Here is a 19,473-nt window from a genome sequence, read left to right as displayed (position 1 = left end):
TCTGTCATAACTCTCTCCTGTAATCCGTCCTATTGTACGTGTAAGTGTACGTGTAATATACACCTTGTACATCTTCTCCTGATAACTTCTTTTCTTCAATCTTTATCTCCGAGTCTTAACTCTCGGGAGCGGCTATCTAAATATCTCATAGTAACGCCGATCATATATCTACATCAACCATCCGTCCTATGTTCCTAAACTTCATAATACAAACCACATGTACAGCATTGTGAAAGATGGGTTTTACTTCAACCAGTGACGAAAACATAAACCAGCATGTATTTTCACCAATACTTAAAAATAAACTGAATCTTGTCTTCAATCAAATGTTGCACATGGATTTTAACCCTTGCATGTCACATGTCAAAAGACATTCGCAGAAAATTAATTTTCTATTTCATCTTTGATCGATTAATTTGGAGTCGAACATTATTTCATCTTAGCATGCTTATTTATACCAAACCCACCAGGCGTCGCCACTGCACCTATAGATTATCTATATTATCAAGAGAACCTGGTGCATGGGGACACAGATGTATGTCTCGACAAGAGGCCCCGGGCTGTTATTAGGAACTCTCGTAGCCTGAATCAACTCTCTCTACAATGGGACGGGGGCCGCGATAGAGTTAGACCACGTATTCTTGGGCAAAGATCCGAGGTGCGTGTTCGAATCCCTACCCGTGGCGGTTTGTGTTTCACAGGTAGCTGAGAAAGGGACCAGTCTGTGTGGTCGTGGGTTGTGTCCTTGCGCAGGACACTTTACCGTTATTACTCTGGATGGCATGCGGACAAACCCTCTGTATATTGATCAGTGAAGGTAGCCACCATCTACTACAACGATACTTCACCTCAACATGACCCTGGCTGTTCACGTGGCGCGATACACCCAACAATCAAATAAACACTTTATGTGGCGAAATAGTTTATAGGATTGTGGAAAAGTGATTACGAACATAGAAAAATGCCCGTGTCTGTTGTATGCTAACAAATACTCAAAGATATTACAAGATTCTTCTCCAGTCACATCATTAATTAATGCATTTAACTCCAATTACAACACGACGTATATTGGCAGAGTTCAAAGTTAGCAATTACGGCGTGAAGTAGAAAGTATTCCTCGTGTCTATGTATATACGTATCCATGGTGATAAAGATTCTGTGAAAACCTCTCATACCATCATATTCTGTCCAAAATGTGTACAAGTTTACGAGGGGTGTTGAGAATAAGACATATTTCCTTTGAAGAGATTCCAAAGTGACGAATCCGCACTAAAATGTGTATGTGTATTATGGTATATTTTTCGTATTCATAGCAAATTCCTATCTCGTCAAAACAGAAACTATATGTATCGCTTTGAAGTTCATGGAAAAGACTACAAACGCCCGACCGTGCTCTGAAATGGTTTCTAGTAAGGGTTAATAATTAAATACATCTACTACTTGTAACTAAAAATAACCGACTATCTATTTGATTTCCCTGATTATAATAATCGGTCGGAAGTATAAAGACATATGCGTTAATGGAAACGATTTTTTCTACACGAAAAACCTATTTGATTATTAGTGAACATCAGACTTGGTTCATTTCCCCCTCTTTTTTATCAAATTGAATTTAGTGTTTAATTGACATATGGTTATGGGGGATTTAGGATATTTTTTACCGCAGCGTCTACTTCCCCCGAAGTTGAATGACATATTGAATATTTTTAAAAAGAGGAACCAGAAAGTTGATAAATATTATCACTTTACTGGACAATACTTGTTATCATCCGTCCTTAAATGACCTAAGCTATTTATAGGACGTTAAACATATCATACACATGGATCACTTGATAACGACTGAAATGTATGTAGCATCTTAATGGCGCTATAACGACCAGTAAGTGCGAGAGGGAGGGATTATTAATATGTCTCTCCCTGTTTATTTTGCTCTTTTTTATTGTTGTTTTGTTTATGTACCCATCGAGAAAAAATGTCATAGTTAGAATAAAACAATAAATGTGATCTTGCATGTTATTTTCTTAAATAAAAACCAATTTGGTGGCTTGTTACAGGGTACATTAAACAATACAATTACGTCATAAAACGACAAGAAAGTAATTAAATTTATTGTTAATGATAAAATATGCCATATCAACTTTTGCGTATGAAGTATCATTTCCGAAAATCCATTAAAACACAAGCTCGATCTGTGTTCAGCTGACCTCACCAGATGGCGGGAAACGTTCGCTGTCGTCTGCCGATAGTGGAATGCGCCAGCTGACAGACTATCGGCTCAGTATGTACGGGAGAGCCTCGCAGTGCTGCACAATTACATGTCATTAATGTGGAAACAACGCAGGCGATGAAGGCTAATAGGAATGATAAGGTATCGGAATAAAAATAACATTTATACCCACGCTATTTTGGTAACATTATATGTCACAGTTAGCATGATATGATGTAGGCACAAGTAATACAAGCTGAAAACAAGGAACCATATTGTTACACGTCTAGATACTATTAGGACAGAGTTGTAAAGTAGCAGTGGGCATACAGAGCCGAATCTAAAGAACATGTACGTTGTAGCACAATCTTGATTTGATAATCAATAAATAGAAAATCGTTCTTGCGTATTCAGTAAACAAACACATTAAACTTAATAACGATGGGTGTTCCGATAAATTCTTCGAAGTGAACAATGCAAACAAAATCACCACATATATTCAGTACAGAGCATGGCTGGTTTGTGTACAATGTTGCTGGTATTTCTTGCAGATGAAAATCATTTAGAATGAATGAAACGTTTCATATGCTTGTGTTCGTTCGAGAGCCTGTATAAATTAATACTGATGGATATGAACTGCACCATTTGGCCAACTTTGAAGTGGAGGTGTCGAGGAATATATACACTCGACATACTGTTGACGGTAGCTATCATGGTCTGAAAATATCCTGGGGGTGGGCCAGTCGTCACTGTCAGATGAGGGAGGGGATGGTGAAATGAAACAGGGGAGCAAGAAGAGACCTCGATTATGTAATCATGTGATCGCAGACAACTTGACATTACGGGCAAAGCTATTCGCACAATGTATTATCCTGTTTCCGCCCCCTGGCGGCAGATATTGTTTGTCACATACAATGAATATGAACAGTACCACAGCGCATGAATACAATTGTATTTTTCTTCTAGGTCTCTTGAAATTGCAATAAGGGAATACTTATGATCGTAATCAACGTGTGTTCTCAGGAAACATTTTCTCAAAATCAACATTGAAAGTAGATAGAGAATAAGTTTCCGGCAGTCACATGTTATATTTTTATCTGCTTTTCTTCTACCATTTTTATCACCCTTCTATCACTCTTAAATACAAGATTTCTCGATTACAAGAAACGGCGTCTATCATGCTAGATAATCACTTTTGATCAATCCCAAAATAGTTTGCTAAAGAGAGAACATCATCTAAAAAGATGTTGGTGAAGATGAAAGGAGACGATAGTAAGAGAAAGATAAATGAATAAGTAACGCGAGTTCTTCTATCACTTTCACGCATCACAGAAGTGTTCCGAAAATAGTTTTGCATTCAAGGACGAAATCATATACAAATTGATCCGACAAATTGGTATACTTGAATCACGCAAACTTCACGAAAACCTAAAGAACAAATTTGAATAAAATCATAACAATGTTATCAGACGCCAATAAAAAAATGGCTTCATTTTTTTCTGGTGACATCTGCATTATAAAAAAAATCGCAAATCGATACCTTTTGATAAGAGGGCGATTATGACGTCATCAAATTGTGACGTGTTTAAAGTCAAAACAACGTACAGTAGAATCATTTCGTGTTTGACGTCTTGAATTCAAACATTGCCGAGCGGATGGGTATGCTTAAAATTGTAAGGACGTTTAAGAGAATATTCTGGGAAACCATCCAATTGAATTATTTGAGATTTATATATTTAACAAATTCTTTAGTTTCCGTATCTTCGGACTCGATCCGTTTTCCTTTTTATTTTGCCATTCATCTTGGTTTAATAATGCTGTCTCTGAATGTAAATGTACTTTCACATTTGCGGCCATATACATTGTACATTGATGTGTTTCTGGTTTCCTTTAAATAAAAACAGAACTAAGATCTAAATTAATGCTGTAGTTTTGGAATAGTATAAAATATGAAAAGTAACTATCACAAGTACAGTCATATGAAAGGTTTCATGTATATTCTTGTATAAATACACATATATTACCAAAACGATTCAAATTGCAGTTACAGCAATAACGCATGAAATACCAGTTTGTTTTTAGATTTGTTTCCCTATCAGATCCGGCTGTTATGGTCTGCTTAAAGGAATCACATAGAAAAATCATTTTTCGTTGAGGGCGAGAAGAAGCAAACATTTCTTTTAGCTACTCTTGGATAAACATGAATCCATGAAAATATTCGAATATGAATTTGGAATGTGAATTTTCTGGTTTACCTCACTTGAAACGAATCCATAATCAGGTTGAGATTTGAGTTCAACCGTCTATGAATAAGAATCGATCAGTCGTTACCTTATCCTTTCCCAGTTCTTGGGACGTCGCGTCTGTCCATGGGCGCCGCCATTTCAGTTTGAAATAAGTTGAAATGACGCCACCTAGTGGTCACAATTCTGACGTCAACATTTTAGCGCCAAAACTGTACAAAAGACGTCTGATGAAATTATTAATCAATGTATAAGCTTTTGATATATTTCCTTCTTTCAAAAATTCGATTTGCGAATTAAAAAAAAAAAAAAAAAGCTAATTTGCCCGATTCATTCAATTTACATTCTCCAGTAGTCTTAATTTCACTTTGCATGATATAATTAAAACAAAAAGTTTTTAAAGAAAATTAAAAAAGAAACAGTGTCATTATTCAACGCTGTAAGTAGTGAAAAATTTGACATTTGTATTATTCTTTTTGACATATCTTTATCTAAGTATAGAGTCCTAGATTAAGCTATAAAGATACGCATGCTGTGTGTTAAACAGTTATGAATTCACTCCCAGAGAAACTATGGCTGACACTGAAATAGATCTACAATTGATGCTTTGTATTTTTGAAAATGTAAACTTTATTTATTTTACAACAATTGCGAAACAAGTTATATAAACTTATATTAAAATTACACTTGTTGGCCCGGATGGAAGCGCGCGAGGGGTCTTACTGTGGGAGGAAACCGGATTACCCTTATACCGATACCTTTTTACATCGGGGAATCGAACCCCGGCCGTCAAGGTGAAAGGCAAGTGTGTTACCACTGTGCCACCCGACCATCCATGTAGCGATTCCGTCCAGGTGGGCACCAAAGGGACGTAATTTAACATATTTCTAATTCGAAATAATCATTAAGTAAGTAATATTAAAGATGTATGAAAGTATTCAATTTAAGGTCTTAACCACAAACCCCCATATTCATTATCGGCGTGAAGGTTTATTTCAACGGGATATGTATAGAGATGTCTCAATCTGTCGATCAAAATGTGACTACCGAGTAATTCCGAGTTATATTCTTTGGCGTACCTGACGCACAAATGGATTGTTGAAATCGTACACGTCTGTATTGTTTATGTGACCATAATTACCACACATGATATCTCAACGGGGATTATTATATATTCAAGACATCTATTTAAACATACGAAGGCTTTGTTGAATCATGTACTGCATGACAATGATGACAGCATTTACAGAGCACGACCAAATCTATACGTATGCTCCTAGTTTTGTGATAATGCAACGACAACAGAAGGGAGAAATGACACTTACAGACATTTTACGACATCGACCTCATTTACGTACACTGCCCAATAGCTAAAATTGATTTAACGAAGATTTCCCAAGTAATACAGCATATTACAAGTCTACGCTATACATACAGTCACTGACTTCGTGAACTGGTTGACATTAACTTCCGTTTGGCAACAAACGACTCAAGAGTTCACTTCCGGAAACCATCTTGGTCAGACTACGTCTTAATCATCTGTGACCTTAAAAAGACACTTGACAACGTGCTATTTACCACAAAAATTAACTTACACATACACTCCTATCGTTCCCGGCTCTGAAGCTGATGGAATATCACATTTCAGAACATGTCTGTAACTGTTTAAGAGAAAAGTGAAGTATTTGACCCAATTCTTAAAATGAAGAACCCATACTGAATATGAAGATTAACTTTTAAACGGACCTCATAAAGACTATAAAATAAATAGATACCAGTGCATGAGATGAAGTGGATTTCTAGACTCCTGGAGTGTTAATGTAATCACATCTCAGAATCCCCGCTGTTGATTGAGAGATGATCGATTTTTGATGTATAATTCATCCATAAGTTACCATTTCTATTCAAAGCTACACATCCATACTACCTAATATAAACTGATAATGAATACACGCCGTTTCCTTTGAAGTCATAGTTTGTTGTAATCTCAAACATACTCGCAACACGACGTTACGAATTGTTTAATTACATTGGTTATATCTTTTTACAACGTGTTATGCGGAATTTAATTTATTTTCGAGATATTGGAATGAATTAATGACAAAAAGTATATAAATAAATAAAATGCAGATTATTTAGCGGCTGTGTTTGGTTAACTAAAACCAACCCGTCTGTTATCAAATTCCGGTGAGACCGTACATACAAGGAAACATCGATTCGCTGGGACACTACAGAACAATTGGAAACTCTACCGTGTGTGGCAGCGTAGGAACATCCTGTTATTGTGTTAAATGAATTCAAGATTGCTTAACACACAATTTATGCAAAACATATTCCGTATTCAATTTAAAAACAAAGTTTTTGTATTTGTACAGGGAGCTAACACTTCCGTTTCTTGTCAAGTTTAATTGCATGGAATAGATTTTTACTAGTTTGAGTCGAAATATAGCCGGGCAAATACATTTAAAAATAATCAAAAAAAAAGTATTAAAAATGATTATATGACTCGAATAGAAAAATTTGTACATGTTTGTACAGTGTACTTACCTCAAAAAATAGATGAAACTTCTTGGTCCTCTTGTACGTATAAACGTGTTAAGTTTTACCCATGATAATATTGTGTTTCCACGTACTTTCCGACTCTCGTTGTCACTATCTTCGACTCTTATTATACTGCCAATTTTATATATCCTATATCCGCTATACTGCCAGTCTGAGGCATCCGGTAACTTTATACAACTCCAATTATCAATTCGTAGCCAACACAATTCAGAGAAAATGAATCTACTTGTTATGTTACGACACCCGACTATTGCTGACAAGCAAGTAGATAAGTCACAAGTAATTATACATTTGAATCTCATATAAATCCCGTGTGGAAGCTGTAATAGAACGAGATATTGCCATTGATCACGACCAGTGTCAGCGGCTCGCCAGCCACTGACTGGAGCTAGGCTTTGTCGTATTACAATAATAAAACAAAATGTTTCACAAGTACTTAGATGTACATAATGATCCTAGTGACGTCAGAAGTATATATCGAACACGCCTTTCCTGGTATCAATAATCTTCTCTAGTTCGGAGGTCCAATAAGAGCTTTGTTTAGCTTTTTGTATACATTAGTTACCCGATCACAGCCACTGTTTTATGATTAACCAGTATCGAACGCGTCCGATCACGACCGAAACGAATGCACCTGTGTTTTAAACAAACGTCCCTGTTGCATTGTCATATCTTGGAATAGGTACTTATGCAGAGGTCCTGCCTGTAGTGGCAATGGTGTAATACAACATTGTATATAGGTCGTTAAGTCTGTTCCACAAGTAGCACTGCCTCACGAGCGCTACCCTGAGTCTCCCCAACAGAAATGGAGAAACTACTCGTTTTTACAAGAGATATATTCTACCCCAAGTCTCAATTGCACAAGGAGGCGCCACATGGGGCACTGTAGTTAGCGCAAATATCATAAGTAGTTATGCTGCAATTGTCGGTAAAAAAATTGTTCCCCTAACAACCTCCAGCCAGCGTGTTATGTTAACGCAACGGTATTTTTGTCATGTACAGAATGGGGGATACGAGGAACGCTAGGACTCGCGAGGGGAAAACTCATCCACTTAGACAATGCTACCAGCGAATATTATTTGTATCATCACCGTATTGTATCCATGGAAATTCTTAACATCCCACAACAACTCGTTATATGTATCTCTGGTAAAACCATATCTGTTGTAAGGCGATTCCTCAAACTTGCCTAGAGCAGATGGAATATAGGTTCCGCTGTATATACTCCTCCTTAAGTCTTACATGTAGCACACTGCTAATACTTAGGTAATTCCTTAGACCTCGTACAGGTCGGCTTTCAGTATTGGAGAGAGAATTCCTTTTTGCTGAAACGATTTTCAGTATTTTAATGTACACCCAGCCAAAACGCGTTGCCAAACCTCCAACTAGTTGCTCTGTAACACTTAAACCAGACTGACGAAACAATATTTCTTGTTTTATGGTTGTGTGTATTTCTTTTACAAAAGAAGTGCCCTCCCTTCAGAATCAGACCCAGCTTGTCACAACATGATACACACACAAATACGAGATTACTGCACAATATTGTTACGACAGGATGTATAAATACAAAACATACCACTACGCTGAATCGTGTGAAAATCTAGTACCGCTGGAACTCCTCACGACCGGCGCATTTATGATTTGATATCAAATAAGCAAGAGGAACACTTGTGATACTACAAATGTATTAAGTTTCTCCAATAAACGTGCCTTTTGAAACATAATTAGAATTTCCACTTTCCCTATTAAGGTTCCACAGAACTGCCACGCGGACGTATCTATAGATGAACCCATTGATCGGTGACGATATCGCCGGTTCACGTGAGCGTACTATGCCCGTTTATTGCAAGGCATCTAAAGGACATCACGGGGCGCCATTTACGCCCACAAAGGACGACGGGGTTGAGAAATGAAATCTAATTTGACTCAACAGAAGACATTAAATTACAGCTAATGGTGACTATTAAAGCAGAGCAAGAACGCAATATACAATATGCTATACAATGTATATACACACTATGTAAGAAGCAAACAAATATAAGTAATTAATTACACAATATAAGTCATGTACCGGGCAGTTGTATACGTTTTCAATGAATAAATAATATTTAGATATCAGACACCATGGAATAGGGACTGATCAAACATGGCTAAGCTGTCGTCTAAATAGCCAAATGACAATGGCAATGACAATGCTTCTACAAGAACAATAGAATGGTGCGAAATGTAACACAGCCTAGAATAGTGTGACATTAGGTTTAAATTATCGATGTAGGTACAAGTAGAGGAGTTAAAGGTCGTCACGACAAGGTCCACCAGTAATATAGAAGATGTCAATGGACTAGTTACAATGAACACCGGTTTACACTGACGAACTTACATCAAAACGCTCCATTCTTTAATCATTCCTTAGTCATACGAAAGTCAAACATCTCTATACATGTTTGTAAGGTATTCAAGACCTCTACAACATGTCAGTATTTAAGATATACAGGACAAATAAAATACCTCATATCTGTTTGTGTCGAATTAAGACATTTAAACGCATGCGTATCGCCTTGTAACGGCAAATGTCATGCTCAGGCAGAGTTTCCATGTAGAAGCAGGTGCCTACCTCACTCACTATTTCACAATTTTGAAAGCTATGAAATATCACGTTATATCATAACAGACAAGTGATATGTTTTAAACTTGTTTTCATAAATCGTATTTTACGGGATTATTCAACTGAAAGTTTTAGCCCTATAAATGACTGTAACTCTCTATCGGCCTTTAAACAATACTAAAATAAAACCCACATGACGTTGACGTGCTTTGAGCCCAGTTTGTACATATGAATGTTTAGAATCAGAGTTATTTACATCACCTCTCTTCTTTATGGTCATAGTATATAAATCAATCTCTCCTCCTTTTACTAGTGAGTATTGTAGCCGTATCCTGCCAAAACTGAAGTGTGTTACGACTTACACTAACCCATACCCTACAATTACCGACAAGTCCTAAAACATTACTTCAACTCATAACGCCGCCGACGACCCCTCGACATCTCATGTCTCGTTATGAATTCAGAATAACACAGACTCGGGCTTTACCGGCAAATCGGATCGGAATAAAAGATAAGGAAATAATGCATCTTTATGTATTGAAAACGACTGTGCAGACAAGAAAAGGCATTAACTTAAAGATTATATGTTTTTATATCGTGTATTTCCATACGAATAAAGTTTTGTTGTGGGGCTATATCGAACATTTGTACGTAATGACAGGAAAAATGGGTCATAAATCAAGCCCGTCATATTTCGCTAATAATTCCTGGTGCATGGAAAACTTATTTAATTTGGCACTAAAACTTTGAGGTAAAAAGACTGTCTTCAAGACAATGGGTGCTTTGTCAGTAATTACAACAAAGTAACTCTATTAATGCATCTTGTGATTTAATTATTGTTGCATTGATGTAGACTCGGAACAAAGTTAGCCTAGATACATATATACTAATTCAACGTTCCGTTTGTCATCCGTAGCTTACTAGGGTTCTCACGAATTTCACCTCACGATGTTATTGTTCATTGAGGAATACTTCCCCTTTTTTACTCAACATTCTATATATATACTGTAATAGTATATATTCCTAAATTCATACATAGATATACGACCCTGTATTCATGCATGTGTCTTTTCCCTACTTTCCACCACCTTCCCCATTCATGACCAGCAGGTAGGGCTTAAACATTTTACCTGCTACCCCTATCGAATGATTCGTAAATTTGAGATCTTATATTTTCTCTTCTTTCTTGTCTACTTTTTTCCTCCTCATGTCTCCATTGACACTGCCTCATTTTTTGCCATAATTGAGTGTATGCCTTTATGAGGACGGCTTTGGGTTCTGAATCCACACCGAAAAAAATGGTAGGTGACACTCCTGCTTAACGCTCAGTATTTTTGGGAGTAGGACGAATGGTTCGCCCGTTGACAGTATTACGTGATCAAGTGGGATGTCTTCTGCAGGATTCTTCAGTATACTTCACAAGGAGACAAGCATGAACATACTCCAGCATAAACATATCACAAGTCTGCATCTCGCACATAAACATAAGGGGGGGGGGGGGGGGGGGGGGGGGGGGGGTCGAAATTAAATGACTGTAGCTGTTGATAGAGATTTAAACAATACAAACAAAATCCCACTCTTCCCAACTCAAGTTCGAGAAGGGAACTTAAGCTGCCATTTCACTTTCATTGTTAGAACAATTGCTATCACGACTGAACATCCCGACTTCCATAATTACCTCCATCCACCATGCATACTTCTCTCCTATCCATATCGTCACCAATGACGCCGGAGTTCATTAGGGGATATCCCTATTTAATAAATATAGCCTGAAGCTCCTTGTGACAAAGATTTTCCAGTAGACAACTCATTACACAGCTGGGTTCTAATCAATAGAAGAAAAAAACCTCAGGTAGATCAAACGATCAGATGAACCTTGAATTCACCTGTGTATTTATAGACATCAATGTTATTTGTTTATAATATCTCCCGAGCAGGCACAATGCTTCTAGTAAGGAAGATATTGCTTTTACGATTATACAGGATCCAACATGAGGACCCATGGTGTTTCGCGATCAATTCTAAAGATTGGCAAAATTTTGTTCTGCTACATACAGTAATAGCACAAGATTGTCAGAAAAATGAAATTGATAAACATAACAAAAATCTTGACTATTTCAATGAGCAGACGATTATCTTGACGGATTATATACAATTGTGTAATTCTTCAATGTCGTGTTTGCTGATGGTTGCCGCTGGTTACGTAAAAATCGTCCTTGCAAAATTCTCCACTCTATCAAGGGGGATGGGAAGATTACCTTAAGCGCCAGAAGTGTCATGAAGCCTCCTCCATAACATAGATGAAGAGGACCGTCTAATTCTCTAAACTATTTTAATATGACATCAAGAAGATGTTTTGATTTACGAAGTGCCTCCGTCACGAATGCTCTAAGCCAAAACGTTTCTGATTGTTAGGTAAAGTCGATTCAGATAGATCTATTCCGTGGGTCCACTTATTTCAATATACATATTAGAATGCATTTCAAGTATTAGTTACAATTCCATACCAACATTCTTACTCTTATTAACAGTCGGCTTAATAACATTATGTATCATTGAACTTAATCGAGCTTTGCTCTCACGAATTTTAACTTCGTTATTCAGAATAGATGTATTTAATAAGAATATATTTATAGCTGGTAATTAAATCTATCTTTCTTCTCTTCAGGCGTTTCAACTATCTTAGAGAATTGTCGTATTTTAACATTTCGGAATATCTATAGTCCTTTAGGTTTCTTCAGCTTTAGGTAGTGGAACTGTGAGAAGTTCTAATTACCATACATGCTATTGAATTCGGATGAATATTATTCTCAATTTACACTATATTTACTGTTCTTTCATACAAAAACAATCTAAAGTAAGACAATGATTAAATTATAACGAGTAGTGTATCTCCTATACTTTGACCTTCGTTCTGACCTATTTTGATATTTTCCGAACACGAAGAAATGTCTAATAAGACCTGTATAATTAGTTTATCCTCACATTACCTGTAGAGGTATTTTACACTTACATTACCTGAAGGGGTATTTTACACTTACATTACCTGAAGGGGTATTTTATCCTCACATTACCTGTAGGGGTATTTTATCCTCACATTACCAGTAGGGTTATTTTATCCTCACATTACCAGTAGGGTTATTTTATCCTCACATTACCTGTAGGGGTATTTTACACTCATATTACCTGTAGCGGTATATTTTATCCTCACATTACCTGTAGCGGTATATTTTATCCTCACATTACCTGTAGGGTTATTTTATCCTCACATTACATGTAGGGGTATTTTATCCTCACATTACCAGTAGGGTTATTTTATCCTCACATTACCAGTAGGGTTATTTTATCCTCACATTACCTGTAGGGGTATTTTACACTCATATTACCTGTAGCGGTATATTTTATCCTCACATTACCTGTAGCGGTATATTTTATCCTCACATTACCTGTAGGGGTATTTTATCCTCACATTACATGTAGGGGTATTTTATCCTCATATTACCTGTAGCGGTATATTTTATCCTCACATTACCAGTAGGGTTATTTTATCCTCACATTACCTGTAGGGGTATTTTATCCTCACATTACCTGTAGCGGTATATTTTATCCTCACATTACCTGTAGCGGTATATTTTATCCTCACATTACCTGTAGGGGTATTTTATCCTCACATTACCTGTAGGGGTATTTTATCCTCACATTACCTGTAGCGGTATATTTTATCCTCACATTACCTGTAGCGGTATATTTTATCCTCACATTACCTGTAGGGGTATTTTATCCTCACATTACCTGTAGGGGTATTTTATCCTCTCATTACCTGTAGGGGTATATTTTATCCTCACATTACCAGTAGGGTTATTTTATCCTCACATTACCTGTAGGGGTATTTTATCCTCACATTACCTGTAGGGGTATTTTATCCTCACATTACCTGTAGGGGTATTTTATCCTCACATTACCTGTAGCGGTATATTTTATCCTCACATTACCTGTAGGGGTATATTTTATCCTCACATTACCTGTAGGGTTATTTTATCCTCTCATTACCTGTAGGGGTATTTTATCCTCACATTACCTGTAGGGGTATTTTATCCTCACATTACCTGTAGGGGTATGTTTTATCCTCATATTACCTGTAGCGGTATATTTTATCCTCACATTACCTGTAGGGTTATTTTATCCTCACATTACCTGTAGGGGTATTTTATCCTCACATTACCTGTAGAGGTATTTTATCCTCACATTACCTGTAGGGGTATTTTATCCTCACATTACCTGAAGGGGTATTTTATCCTCACATTACCTGTAGGGGTATTTTATCCTCACATTACCAGTAGGGTTATTTTATCCTCACATTACCAGTAGGGTTATTTTATCCTCACATTACCTGTAGGGGTATTTTATCCTCACATTACCTGTAGCGGTATATTTTATCCTCACATTACCTGTAGGGGTATATTTTATCCTCACATTACCTGTAGGGGTATTTTATCCTCACATTACCTGTAGGGGTATTTTATCTTCACATTACATGTAGGGGTATTTTATCCTCACATTACCTGTAGGGGTATTTTATCCTCACATTACCCGTAGGGGTATTTTATCCTCTCATTACCTGTAGCGGTATATTTTATCCTCACATTACCTGTAGGGGTATTTTATCCTCACATTACCTGTAGGGGTATTTTATCTTCACATTACCTGTAGGGGTATTTTATCCTCACATTACCTGTAGCGGTATATTTTATCCTCACATTACCTGTAGCGGTATATTTTATCCTCACATTACCTGTAGGGGTATTTAATCCTCACATTACCTGTAGGAGTATTTTATCCTCACATTACTTGTAGGGGTTTTTTATCCTCACATTACCTGTAGGGGTATATTTTATCCTCATATTACCTGTAGCGGTATATTTTATCCTCACATTACCTGTAGGGGTATTTTATCCTCACATTACCTGTAGGGGTATTTTATCCTCACATTACCTGTAGGGGTATTTTATCCTCACATTACCTGTAGGGGTATTTTATCCTCACATTACCTGTAGGGGTATATTTTATCCTCACATTACCTGTAGGGGTATTTTATCCTCAAATTACCTGTAGGGGTATTTTATCCTCACATTACCTGTAGAGGTATTTTATCCTCACATTACCAGTAGGGTTATTTTATCCTCAAATTACCTGTAGGGGTATTTTATCCTCACATTACCTGTAGAGGTATTTTATCCTCACATTACCTGTAGGGGTATTTTATCCTCACATTACCTGTAGGGGTATATTTTATCCTCACATTACCTGTAGCGGTATATTTTATCCTCACATTACCTGTAGAGGTATTTTATCCTCACATTACCTGTAGGGGTATTTTATCCTCACATTACCTGTAGGGGTATTTTATCCTCACATTACCTGTAGGGGTATTTTATCCTCACATTACCTGTAGGGGTATTTTATCCTCACATTACCTGTAGGGGTATTTTATCCTCACATTACCTGTAGGGGTATTTTATCCTCACATTACCTGTAGGGGTATTTTATCCTCACATTACCTGTAGGGGTATTTTATCCTCACATTACCTGTAGGGGTATTTTATCCTCACATTACCTGTAGGGGTATTTTATCCTCACATTACCTGTAGGGGTATTTTATCCTCACATTACCTGTAGGGGTATTTTATCCTCACATTACCTGTAGGGGTATATCCTCATATTACCTGTAGCGGTATATTTTATCCTCATATTACCTGTAGGGGTATATTTTATCCTCACATTACCTGTAGGGGTATTTTATCCTCACATTACCTGTAGGGGTATTTTATCCTCACATTACCTGTAGGGGTATTTTATCCTCACATTACCTGTAGGGGTATTTTATCCTCACATTACCTGTAGGGGTATTTTATCCTCACATTACCTGTAGGGGTATTTTATCCTCACATTACCTGTAGGGGTATTTTATCCTCACATTACCTGTAGGGGTATTTTATCCTCACATTACCTGTAGGGGTATTTTATCCTCACATTACCTGTAGGGGTATTTTATCCTCACATTACCTGTAGGGGTATTTTATCCTCACATTACCTGTAGGGGTATTTTATCCTCACATTACCTGTAGGGGTATTTTATCCTCACATTACCTGTAGGGGTATTTTATCCTCACATTACCTGTAGGGGTATTTTATCCTCACATTACCTGTAGGGGTATATCCTCATATTACCTGTAGCGGTATATTTTATCCTCATATTACCTGTAGCGGTATATTTTATCCTCACATTACCTGTAGGGGTATTTTATCCTCACATTACCTGTAGGGGTATTTTATCCTCACATTACCTGTAGGGGTATTTTATCCTCACATTACCTGTAGGGGTATTTTATCCTCACATTACCTGTAGGGGTATTTTATCCTCACATTACCTGTAGGGTTATCTTATACTTTCTTGGAACCAATTCTAAGGTTTCTGATATAGACTTGGCATTTGACAATGCAAGTTTGGCAAGTTTGAATATTCTTTCGATCCAGACATATTCCCTGAATCATGTGTACTGGCAGAGGTCTGAAGATGGTACCAAAACGATCTTCGAATGGACATAAGTCTAGAGTGCCGCTTCGGGCTGCTGGCTTTTTCTATGAACAATATAAATTAGAAAGCAGAGTAATGCCAATCGCGGAAGGCTTGCTTCACTTGGTCATGACAGAACTGACGGTCACATCCAAAAGTAAAATTAACTCGAAAAATGATCTGGAAATCGAAGTAACACACCTACATGCACATTACGATAATAGGCTACACGGATGCATCCTTAGCCCTAAATTTCCTCTTGCGCATGTCATTATTTGAGAGCCGCCAAGAAGATTTGCCAGGAGAACGCTGACGGTGTCATTTCAGAAAGACGAGAAGTTAGTCGGAATTATTGACAATCATCTAATAAAAGATTATGGTAACTGAAACGACCCACAGCTTCATCTTTGATTACAACCAGGTTTGGCTGTACAAAACCATTAATTCTAGACTATGAAATGATCCTCGAATACATTAAATAGGAAATTGGATTTCTGATGCGAATTTGCAGAAACCGGTTGCAATCGAAGGCGACGTCCAGCAAACTCTTAAGTGCTTTACGTCAGCTAATACTATAGATATTCACTGCTGGACATTGTGTGATGACGGCTATGATTAAGTAAAGTATCGTATGCGGGTCCATGTCTTCAGGAATCGCTCATCGCCAGCCATCTTTGTATTAGGACTTCATTAATCGTTTGAAAGAAGTGACGCCGGTGTCAAAGATTATGCTGCGGAATTGATGTATGTATGCTAATTAGGTTTGGATAGACCACAGGGAAACAATATTAACTAAAAACAAAACAAAAAACAGTTTATAGGTAAGTTTAGACGAATGTTTGACCATCATGTAGACGTTGTGTTTAACTTTATTAAAGCAAACTCTGTTATAAGCTTGAAGACGGGCACCGCCGAAGCATATCTTACTTTTCTGATTTAACTGAATAAAGTACAGAATTAAATTCACGTAACGTTGGCTCCCGAAAAATATATAATTACCTTAATATAGATGGAAATCCCTGATCGATCTAAATCATCGATATGACTAGATTTGATTGTTGTCAAGAAAAATAATAAATCGCTTAAATGATGCATTTATTTTCTTCAAAACTAGTCAGTTTTATAACGACGTAGTCACCTTGATGCACATTATAGGATCGAACATTTGATTGATGGAGGTATTTGAGACTTCGATTATGGCATGGCATACTACAGGGGTGTATAGGGCGAAAGTGACAGTACCCCCTGGAGTATCGAGGGATAGTTCCCATGGTACAGTACTACAAGTCAGTCCACTATATGCACAACTTCTGTTAAAAGCACCTTTTCATCCTCGTTTGCTTCAGAAATAATACTACAACCACAGGCTATCTATAACACGTAATGAAACGTAGCAGAATGATGAGGGCTTCGAAATATATATTAATTCTTTACAATGTTGAAGTCGCTTTATGGTGGATTCGCCCGACCTTGAATTGAATCTGACGCGGCAAGAAATGTAGACTGCGGACTTGTATAAAAACAATAGCAATCCAACTCCAATAATTTAGTCCTGTAACCGCAGCAAACATTCCATCGGGCTTATACATACCTAGTCGTAAGATTTGAACACATTAAGGGTGCAACAGAAGCAGGGCGATGCTGGCATGAATCTAGGGACAAAGATCCAGTATGTACAGGGACAATGTTGTTACCTGATAAAGGGATCATGCAAATTAACATGTGCTCTCCATACTTCCGACAGAAACAATGTCCAATGGGTCCTTGTGAGCGAAAAGAATGACTTGTTTTTATAGTAACAGACACATTTTATTAAACTGTATTCTCATTCTTAATAAGTTCAAACATTAAGAACAGATAGATAACGTTATGTGATATCGTCGTTCACACTTGGTTGGCGCGGATGAAAATCTTCAAGTTCATCCTATAAGGGTAATCAGAATAGAGGAAAACAATCATAACCATACAAGACAATACAACACATTTTAGTACAATTACAAGGGGACATTTCATTTTAGAAGAAAAAATAAACGTCCACAACAAATCGAAGAGATCGAATTGATAATTGATAACCAAATATAAAAGAATCAATGATTGGATAGTAGACTGTAAAAACATTTTGCACAGAGCAAAATCGTCTGACTTTGCAGTTTAAAGACAAACATCGCCCTAATCAAAGTAATTACGGAAGTGTTTGATCACTCCCCTGGTGTTTGTACGACTCTTTTGCCCATGATTGGCAATTGTGTTCGGTGTCAAGGATGTCACTGAGCCTGCCTAATGTTGGGTGGTTGACACAATTAGTTGTAAACTTTCGACATGAGATATGGGTGCCCATATACCGGCACTAAAGGCATCTTAGAAAAGGTTGGATGTCGTGGTTTGGGGTCACGTGTCGCCATAAGGGCTAGACTAAGGACGAACTTAGAACAAATTATAGACAACAAAATCCAATCAAATAGCATGATATCTCTAAGACATTCTATAAATAAATCATGCTAGCATACTAAGGGAACGTTGTAATTCTGGCTACTAACCACAGCTTTGAAGATATTTAACCCTATCAATACATGTACACGATCAATTGTTTTGGACGTTTCTAAGAAGTTTTGAGTCAAGGCTTTTCTATTGTGCTACTTTTGTGCTTGTGTGAGAAACTGTCTTTACTGTTGACAAAACATTTCAATTATGATTACTTTCCCTCGTTGCGTAACAGGCCCCCACCTCGTGATAGAACCCCCTCTCTTCACCTCCACCACAACCATCAAATGCCACCCCTTACCGCTTAGTTGTAACCTTGTTTATCAAAAGATACTTCAAGAGTACTTCCTCTGTGTGCCACCGACCTTCCTGTTTCCATTTCAGGAATTCTCCAAATGTTAAATCACTCTTCTGTTGAAAAGTCTTTTTTGAGAGAGACTCATCCCGTTATGATAAAACCCTTACAGACCATACCATCCAAATAACCCTTCTGTAGTAAGAGAACCATCCTCCCCATTGTTATGGCACCAAACAATGGTTTACCACTTTAACAAAGTCTACTAAGCTAAAGTTGGCTGCTTTCTGATAAACTTGCAAACCTGTGAAGGTTTTGTCATATAGCGTTTTCTCTATGTCAGAACTGTGATACCGTTCTATAAGTAACGGTTCCGACGTAAAATCAATCGGACCAGCTGTAACGGCTCCCGGAATGTTATACACTACAATACTGACCGGTCGAGCTATCCCTATTGTATGCTGAAGTCCTTCAGGACATCACACGAGACTTTATGTATAATATGAA

General features: G+C 37.3%; 1 protein-coding gene across 4 annotated transcripts in view; it reads right to left on the bottom strand.

The window, feature by feature from the left end:
- Positions 1-19,473, bottom strand: part of LOC117339345 (5-hydroxytryptamine receptor 4-like) — a 99,370-nt gene that overhangs the window by 2,055 nt on the left and 77,842 nt on the right. Inside the window, exon 1 of one of the 4 annotated variants that reach the window (XM_033900884.1) lies at positions 6,997-8,523. The exons of 2 other annotated variants lie outside the window; for them this stretch is intronic. The gene's annotated coding sequence lies outside the window, so the exon portion shown is untranslated. Of the gene's footprint in view, positions 1-4,537; positions 4,619-6,996; positions 8,524-19,473 lie in introns of those variants that run through there. One more of the 4 variants, XM_033900886.1, reaches the window with a different exon arrangement.

Source organism: Pecten maximus, chromosome 12 (assembly GCF_902652985.1).
Source record: "Pecten maximus chromosome 12, xPecMax1.1, whole genome shotgun sequence".
In the NCBI taxonomy this organism is placed as follows: domain Eukaryota; kingdom Metazoa; phylum Mollusca; class Bivalvia; order Pectinida; family Pectinidae; genus Pecten; species Pecten maximus.
The sequence above is the reverse complement of the archived record's forward strand: the minus strand, read 5'-3'. Positions and strand labels throughout refer to the sequence as shown.